The sequence below is a fragment of the Ornithorhynchus anatinus genome, chromosome 18 (assembly GCF_004115215.2).
Source record: "Ornithorhynchus anatinus isolate Pmale09 chromosome 18, mOrnAna1.pri.v4, whole genome shotgun sequence".
Lineage (NCBI taxonomy): Eukaryota > Metazoa > Chordata > Mammalia > Monotremata > Ornithorhynchidae > Ornithorhynchus > Ornithorhynchus anatinus.
The window spans coordinates 1,236,046-1,245,384 of record NC_041745.1 but is presented as its reverse complement, the minus strand read 5'-3'; the positions used below and the strand labels follow the sequence as shown (position 1 = coordinate 1,245,384).

General features: G+C 53.1%; 1 long non-coding RNA gene across 1 annotated transcript; it reads right to left on the bottom strand.

Moving 5' to 3' along the window:
* Nucleotides 1–2,592: 2,592 nt before the first annotated feature.
* On the bottom strand, nucleotides 2,593–8,355 carry LOC114818231. The gene is made up of 2 exons (XR_003766075.2): nucleotides 8,160–8,355; nucleotides 2,593–2,745 (listed from the first exon to the last, which is right to left on the bottom strand). It is a non-coding gene; the product is annotated as an uncharacterized LOC114818231 (long non-coding RNA).
* Nucleotides 8,356–9,339: the final 984 nt, after the last annotated feature.

The following is a 9,339-nucleotide window of genomic DNA, read 5'->3' as shown; positions in this document are numbered from 1 at the left end:
TAGTCCAGTGCCTGGCATGTAGTAAGCACTTAACAAATACTACAATTAAATGAAATAAAGTATGTCTCTCTCTGGGGCAGCTAAAGCAATAAGTGGGTGGAGGGGGGTGAAAAGGAGGAAGAGGAAGATGGTATTTGTTCCTGCCAGATGGAATCCAGGTTACTTATCATGCCCCCCATCCTGGCCCCCCAATCTGGATCCTCTGCCCCCTCCCCCTGGCCCCAGCCCCAAGTTCTCCCCCAGCCTAGGCGGGACATCAGCCTGAGGTAGATCCAGCAGGACAGAACAGCTCCCCACCCCCATCCTCACTTCCCACAGGGATGGTCTCCCCGAACCCCACCCCACCTTTCATCCAACAAGACCTCAAGCTGACCTACAGCGTGAACTCCTTGAGGGCAGGGATTGTGTCTACTAACTCCATTTTCCCCTCTCAAGTGCTCAGTACAGTGCTCCACACACAGTAGACCACCAGCTCCTCGAGGGCAGGGATTTCATCTACCGACTCTACTGTGTTCTCCCAAGGGGCCAGCACAGTGCTCTGCTCATGGCAGCTGCTCAGTCAGTGCTATTGATTAGTAAGTGATTGATGGACCCCCCTCAACCTTCTCTCTGGGATTTGGGGTTCTGAGATTGGGTCCTCTCCTGACCTCGACCGGGGGTGGGTGTAATATTGTTAATAATAATAATAATAGTACTTGTTAAGCACTTACTATATGCCAGGCACTGTTCTAAGCACTGGGGTATATACAAGTTAATTAGGTTGGACACATTTCCTTGTTTCACATGGGGCTCATACTCTTAATCCTCATTTGACAGAAGAGCTAACTGAGGCCCAGAGGAATGAAGTAATAATGATGAAATTTGTTAAGAAGTGACGTGCCCAAGGTCACACAGCAGGCAAGTGGCGGAGCTGGGATGAGAACCCAGGTCCTTCTGACTCCCCGGCTCGTGCTGTACGCATTGCCACGCTGCTTTGGTGTGGGCAGGGAACGTGTCTACTAACTTGTACCCTCCCAAACACTTAGTATGGTGTTCTGCACAAAGTAAGCGCTCAATAAGTATGACCGACCGGTTGACCAATTCCGGCTCGGAGCCGGTTGGGGTGGGGGGGGGTCATCGAGACCCCGAGAGCCGGCCCCAGTGATGGGGGTAAATCCCTCCCTACCCAGACCGCCGGGGAGCGTCAGAGTTCACCTCCCCTCCATCTCCGCCCTCGCCGATAATCCATCGCAGATGGCAGTGGAATTCCTGAGGGGTTGATCCACAGCCCGGCGGCCAGTCAAACCGATCCATCGTCAAGCCACACACAGACGCTGCTCTTGCCACCCCCCCGTGTCGGGGTCCACGGCCCCGCCCGGGGGGAGGGGGGTGTGGCCCATGGCCAGAGTGAAGACTGGCCTTACTTCCCCAACCCCGGGTGGAGGGGCTGGGCCTGGGAGCCCAGGACTCACCAAGACAACGCGTCTTCCCGGCCGGCGGGTTTTAGTCAGTCAGTCGTATTTCTTGAGCGCGTACTGTGTGCAGAGCACTGTACTAAATGCTTAGGAGAGGAAAACATAACCGATTTGGCAGACATCTCCCCTGCCCACAAGGAACTTACAGTTTAGAGGGGAAGCCAGACAGGAAAATAAATTATGGATACGTACTGAGGAAAGGGTGAATAAAAGGTAGAGATTCAAGGGCAAAGGCCAAACAAAAGGGAGACGGAGTAGGGGAAATGGGGGTTTAGTCGGGGAAGACCACTTTGGAGGAGATGGACGTTTTGGAGGAGATGGGCTTCTTCAACCCAGCCCAAACATCGCTCCTCTAGTGCTTACCTTCTCACCGTGTCGCCTCCGACCCCTAGCCCAAGTCCTGCCTCTGGCCTGGAATGCCCTCCCTCCTCTAATGTGCCAGACAATTAATTACTCCCCTTCTTCAAGCCTTACCGAAGGCACATCTCCTCCAAAAGGCCTTCCTCGACTAAGGCACACTTTTCCTCATCTCCCACTCCCTTCTGTGTGGCCGATTTGCTCGGTCCCTTTGCTCTGCCCCCCCTGCCCAGCCCCCCAGCACTTAGGTACAGATCTGTAATTTTATTTATTTGTACTGTTATTTCTCTCCACTGAGGCCCAGAGAAGTGAAGTGACTTGCCCAAGGTCACAGAGCAGACATGTGGTGGAGCCGGAATTAGAACTCAGGTCCTTCTGACTCCCAGGCCTGACTCTATCCACTACGCCATGCTGCACAGCAAAGTTAAGTGACTTGCCCAAGGTTGCCCAGGAGGCAAATGGTGGAGCTGGCATTAGAACCCAGGTCCTCTGCCTCCCAGGCCCGCACTCTATCCACTAGGCCACGCTGTTTCTGTGTTTGCCATGCTTTCTGCCGTTGTGTCTGCTGCGAAATCTTGAAAGGAAACATTAAACACTGCACGGATGCAACACGAAAATTTCTTCGCGTTTGGCAACCCTGGCTTGGCACGTTTCCTGTAAGTCAGTTTGTTTTTCTAGTATAGAACTAATATGACATAATGTATCATCTAATTTGGAAATTACAATTTACTAGGAGGATTACACTGCCAGCCAATACCAACAAAGAAAGAAATTATTGGAGAACTTTTCTTTTCCTTCGCAGCAGAGTTGATAATTTATTTTTCCTCCAGAAGATTAGTTTTCTCTTTACGACATTTCCTGCCGGTGTGATTTGCATTAGGGTTAAATCAAATATTCCACGCTTTAGCGGAGCCACGGAGCCGGGAGGATTTTCCTCGAATGAAAAAGAAAAGGTGTAAATTACCATTTGATTATGGAACATTGTCAGCTTCCATTTCGAACAAGCGCCGGGATCGCCTTGTGCACCTGTGACTTCATCATCTCCACTCAGGGTATTGGGGCGAGGCGGGTGGGGGAGTGAGGAGGGGTCTTCAGAAGAGCCACTTTGGGGCTGGGGGAGGTGACCCATTCTATGCCCATCTCCCCCTGTTACAGTGGAAGATTAATGTGGGCAGGGAATGTGTCTCGTGCTTCCGTTCAACTCGGAAGCGCTTAGCTCAGTGCACTGCATCCCGGGGGTGCTTGCTGTGTGCAGAGCACTGTACTAAGCACTTGGGAGAGTACAATAGAACAGAGTAGACACTATCCTTGCCCACAAAGAGCGCACAGACTAGAGGAGAAGACAGACAATAAAATCAATTACAGATAGGGGAAGCAGCAGAGTATAAACATAAGTATTTAAGTATTTCCCCCTTTCAAAGCCTTATTCAAGGCACATCTCCTCCAGGAGGCCTTCCCTGACTAAACCCTCCTTTCCTCTTCTCCCATTCCCTTCTGCGTTGCCCTCTCTTGCTCCCTTTATTCATCTCCTCCTCCCAGCCCCCCAGCACTCATGTCCATGGTGCAGGGAATAGAGCACGGGCCTAAGAGACAGAAGGTCATAGGTTCAAATCTCTGCTCCGCCACTTGACTGCTAGGTGACTTGGACAAGTCACTTCACTTCCCTGGGCCTCGGTTACCTCATCTATAAAACGGGGATTGAGACTGTGACCCCCAACGTGGGGCAGGGGCTTGTGTCCAACCTGATTTGTTTCCACCCCAGCGCTTAGTACAGTGCCTGGCATTTTGAAAACACATTATTAGTTTATATTAATGTCTGCCTCCCCCTTTAGGTTATAAGCTCATTGTGGGCAGGGAATGTGTCTATTATAATGTACTCTCCCAAGCGCTTAGTCCAGTGCTCTGCACACAGTAAGCGCTCGATAAATACGATTGATTGAATGACAGTGTTGTGGTGCTGGGGTTGGGTATCAAGGGTTTAAGGGGTATGGATTTGCAGAGAGGATGTAGAAGGGTGAGTAGGGGAAATGACATAGACCCTGAAATACAGAGGGGAGGAGGGGGGAGGAGAAGGGGGAGTGAGCAGGGGGGCTGGGGGGTGGGGTCCTGCCGGCCCCTTCCCCTCCAGACCCTGCAGGGGGGCAGTAATTGTAATTGACAGCTCCAACTTGATGCTTGTGGAATCTGGAAACTGATCCGTTGCCCCTTGGAGCCCTCAAGTCACCCGTGCCATCAAAGAACTGCCTTCAGCGGGAATCATGGAAGTCTATGGCTCCTTCCTGATTAGCTTGTATCAGCCCCAGCGCTTAAAACAGTGCTCGACGCATAGTAAGCGCTTAACAAATACCATCGTTATTAAAAGGGAGAGGAGGGTGGACGAGTGGTGGTGAGGGAGCTGATTGTCCCTCTATCCCGTGGACGGGAAGAAGGAGCCTAGCTGGCAAAAAAAAAGCAACCCAAGTTCCAGACTTTTTCTCTTTGTAATTTGCTCATTCGTTAGCGTTCAAAACCTTATTGAAGGCACAACTCTTCCGAGAAGGCTTCCCTGACTAAGCCCTCCTCTCCTCTTCTTTCACTCCCCTTTGCCCTGCTTTTACTTGCTCCTTTATTCATCCTCCCTCCCATCCCCACAGCACAAATGTATCTGTAACCTATTAATCTATTTATTTATATTAATGTCTGTCTTCCCCTCTAGACTGTGAGCTCATTGTGGGCAGGAATGGGTCTCGTACTCTCCCAAGCGCTTAGTAATTATAATCATAATTATGGTACTTGTTAAGCACTCAGTATGTGCCAAGCACTGTTCTAAGCACTGGAGTAGATACAAGGTACTCAGGTTGGACAGTGCTTTGCACACAGTAAGCATTCAATAAAGTTCATAGTCACACATGGACTCTGTACTGGTCAGCACGGCTGCCCCTTGCACCTGGAAGCTCTGTCTGCAAATATCCTGACCACGGCCCCCCACCCCTGGCTGCTTGTCTCCGGCAAGGTGGCCGTGTCCCATTGTACTGAGGTTCAGGGAGGTTAAGTGACTTTCCCGAGGCCACACAGCACACCGGCAGCTGGGCCAGGACTAGAATCCCGACCCACCCCCCGCCCACTTTCGGGATCAGTCGTGTCCCAGCCTCTTGCCAGTTCCCAGCTATGCGAGCTTCCCACGGTAGCTAAGGCCCCACTCGCTCCATCGCTCCATCTGCCCATCACCCTGGGATGCCCCCCTCCCACCGAGCCCGAGACCGCCCACCCCGGCCCACCCCGGCCCACGTCACTCCTGCAGGGCCACTGTTCTGCTGCTACTTTTATTGTTTCTGGCAGTTATTTACTCTCCAGCTAAATACTTTTCAAGTGCTGCCACTCCCCTCCGTTGGCTTTTGGAGCAGTCCCCCTCCTCCCCGTTGGCTCTCGCTGTCACCAGCCGGCCTGCGGAGACTCAGAGGGATCGGATCCACGGGCCTAAACCTGGGGGAAGTTTCCGTTGCAGTTATGCACAGATCTCCCTCCCTCCCACCCCCCTGCCGCCCCCCGGGGCAGGACCCCACTGGAAGGAGCCCACGTGATGCGAGAAGCATAAGCAAGCTGTCACACAGGAGGTGGTCCCCGCCACATTGGAAGAATTAAGCAGGCCCAGGCTCCGAGGGGAGAGTGCGCCTCCGGATCCGAGACCGTGCATAAACTCAAACACATTGCAGCCAGACCCGGAGCCCGAACGCCAGCCGGGTGGATGTGGGCGCCCGGACCCGGGCCAATGAGACCCCAGGGAGGAGGGGGCGAGATCCAGCCGGACGATGGGGGGGGTCCAGATCCAGAAGGCCCCAGGGTCATCTCCCTGGCCCCAAACCTCCCAGGGCCACCATACTGACGCAGAAACCCTGGGGCCACTGCCTTGACCAGGAAATCCCAGGGACCACTGCCCTGACCCAAAACCCCCCTGAGTTGCTGTCCCACCCCAAAATCCCCAGGGCCACTGTCTTTACTCCAGACACAGGGCACCCGGCTGTATTTCTTGGACCTGAGGAACCGGGAGGTTGGCAGGAGAGGTTATCTGGGGCGGACAGCTTGGCCTACTGGATAAAGCACAGGCCTGGGAGTCCGAAGGACCTGGGTTCTAATCCCAGCTCCACCATTTATCTACTGTGTGGACTTGGGCCACTCCCTTCACTTCCCTGGGCCTCGGTGACCTCATCTGTAAAATGGGGATTAAGAGTGTGAGCCCCATGTGGGACAGGGATTGTGTCCAACCTGATCATCTCGTATCTACCCCAGCTCTTAGAACAGTGCCTGACATAGTAAGTGCTTAACAAATACAATTGTTATTATTTATTACTATTATTACTATTAAGGTGGGTGGACCCTTGGGTTGTGAGAGAATGTGGGGAGGAGAATCCAGATTCCAGCTCTCCTCTTGGACCCTGTCGGGGTGAGAAGCACCACCTCCTGTCCCCACCCTCGGATCATTCATTCATTCATTCAATCGTATTCCTTGAGAGCTTATTGTGTGCACAGCACTGAACTAAGTGCTTGGGAACATACAGTAGAACAATAAACAGATACATTCCCTGACCACAGTGAGCTTACAGTCTAGAGAAATAGACGTTATAATCAACAAATTACAGATACGGATTTAAGTGTTGTGGGGCTGGGATGGGGAGGAGATGTGGCCGTGGGGGAGAGATCTCCTGGCCCCATCCCGGGCGCCGGGAAGCTGAACCAGGAGCTGTGGGCTCTGGGCTGGGCGTCGGCGGGAGCAAACACTTCCTCCCGAGCTGAATTCCGATGAGTCAAACGGAGAAGGATCGGAAACAGATGGGCCCAATCTCTCATACGTGTCCGGGCTTCCCCAGACACGGGGACTGCCCCCGGGGTGGCCTGGGATCCGGGGCCCCCCTGCTTGCCGAGACCAGAATTCCCGGGCCCCAGGCATGGATTCCCTACCCCCGGAAGTCCCTGGCCACCTGTACATCTGACTACTCAGGAGTGGGCAGGGAATGTCTGTTTATTGTTGTACTGTACTCTCCCAAGCGCTTAGTACAGTGCTCCGCACACAGTAAGCGCTCAATAAATATGATTAAATGAATGAATGGGGTGAGGAGAGATGCCTGAGCTTGGAAGCCGTTGGGTGGGAAGGGCGGGCTGGGACCCTGATGAACAGAACAACCAATTGCTTAGTTGCTCAGTTGACTGATCAACTGATTGATTAGCAGAGAAGCAGCGTGACCTAGTGGATAGAGCATGGGCCTGGGATCTGAAGGGCCTGGGTTCTAATCCTGGCTCCGCCACTTGTCTGCCATGTGACCTTGGGCACGTCACTTCACCGGGCCTCAGTTCCCACATCTGTAAAATAGGGATTAAGACTGTGAGCCCCATGTGGGTCCTGGACTGGGCCCAACCTGATCGGTTTATAAACTCCCCATTGCTTAGTACAGTGCCTAGGACATAGCGAGGGCTTTAACAAATACCATTTTAAAATATACCAAAAAAAAGAACAAAAAGAAAAAATTTATGATTGAGCTGCAGAGCACTCTACCGTATACCTACTGAGTGCAGAGTGTTGTACTGGGTGCCTACTTTGAGTAGAGCACTGTGTTGGGCATCCACTACGTGCACAACAGAATGCTGTTCTGGATGCCTGCTGGGTGCTGAGCTCTGTACCGGGCGCTACTGAGTGCAGAGTGCTATACTGAACGGTAAACGCTGTCATCTATCTCGCCACTGACCTCTCGCCCACGTCCTGCCTCTGGCCCGGAATGCCCTCCCTCCTCAAATCCAACCCACGATGACTCTCCCCCTCTTCAAAACCTTATTGAAGATACACCTCCAAGAGGTCTTCCTCTCTTCTCCCTCTCTCTTCTGCGTCACCCTGATTTGCTCCCTTTATTCTTCCCGCCCCCAACCCCACAGCATTTATTTACCTGTCATTTATTGTTTATATTAATGTCTTTCTCCCCGTTTAGACTGTAAGCTCGATGTGGGCAGGGAACGTGTCTGTTGCATTGTATTGTATTCTCCCAAGCATTACTGCAGTGCTGTGCACCCAGTGAGTGCTCAATAAATATGATTGAATGAATAAACAAGAGCTTGAGAAGATGCAATGGGGTCAAGGATCCGGGCCCTGACCTCCAGGAGTTTACAATAGAGTTTGGGAAAGGATTTGCTCAGAGTCAGAACCCTTCTCTGCCTGGCCAACGCAGCAGAATATCTGCTGCTAGCTGAGGAGCAGGCAGGAGACCTCTAGGATGGATCCAAGCACTCAGTACAGTGCTCTGCACACAATAAGAATTCAATAAATACGATTGAACAAATGAATGAATCAGGCATTGCCCCTTCACCTCCCCCTCGGGCCATTACCATTATTTCAAAGCGAAGTTGAAGCAGGTCATATATTCAGCGCTGCTGGTGGGAATCAGAGAGGCAGACCCCCTTCCCCAACTCTCCTGGTGTTCCCAGTCTCCACGTTTCTGCTCCCGTCCCATTGCTTTTCTCCCACTTGTCTTCTGTGTGACCTTGGACAAGTCAGTTCACTTCTCCGGGCCTCAGTTCCCTCATCTGAAAAATGGGGATTAAGACTGTGAGCCCCATGTAGGACAGAGACGGCATCCAACCCGATTATCTTGTATCACCGCCCCCCCCCCCCCCCCCCGACCCCAATGCTTAGTTCACTGTCTGGAACATAGTAAGCACTTAAAGATCACAATCAGGACCTCCCTTCCTGGGATTAGCTCTTGGGATTGCCTTCCAGGCTCCCCCGAGGTGGGGGTAGGCCGTTTGGGAAGGAAGACAATTAAGAAGGGAGGATGACATGTCGGGGAGGGGAGCATGGTTCTAGGGGAGTGGCGGGGGGTGTCACGCTACTGGGGCCGGGTGGTGGCTGTGACCCAAAGGACCCCCCCGAGATGAGAAGCCTCCAGATATACAAATAAATTAGAGGCAGGTGGTTAGCCAGGCCGTGCTGGGCCTGCTGTTTTCTTTGGACCCCGAGGCGATTCGGAAAGCGCAGGCGGTGGGGGGGCCCGGATGGGTCCGTCTTCCCCTCTCCCGAGAAGGGGGAGAGGCCATGGCTGGTCAGGAATGTGAAGAGAAGCAGGTGCATGAGTTACAGGTGGCCACACTGCCCCAGGGATTGGATTTACCACCCACAGATCATGGGCCTGGGAGGAGCATCCCTATGAGCCACCTCCTTAAGGACCGACTCTCCTTTCCATCTAGGCATGGGGCCCGCATCGCTCTCTCTCTTGGACCGGAGCGGCCGGAGATCTCCTTGGCGTCTACGCTGTGGTGGGGCCAGTTGGGGTCCGGGGTCAGAGCTGCAGGAGTTGTGGGGGAACTCCTAGCTGAGCACGTGGGCCTGACCGAGAATACCCTTTCCCCAAATCCCTTGCGTGTGCCAGCTGTTTTAGTTCTCCCCCGTGCTCTCTCACGGAGCCTCTCCTCAGCCCAGCAAAATAGGGATAGGTTGGTATCTTCATCCCATTATACAGATGTGGAAAGAGAGGCCCAGACTTGGCCAAAATCCCTCGGCGGACCTGGG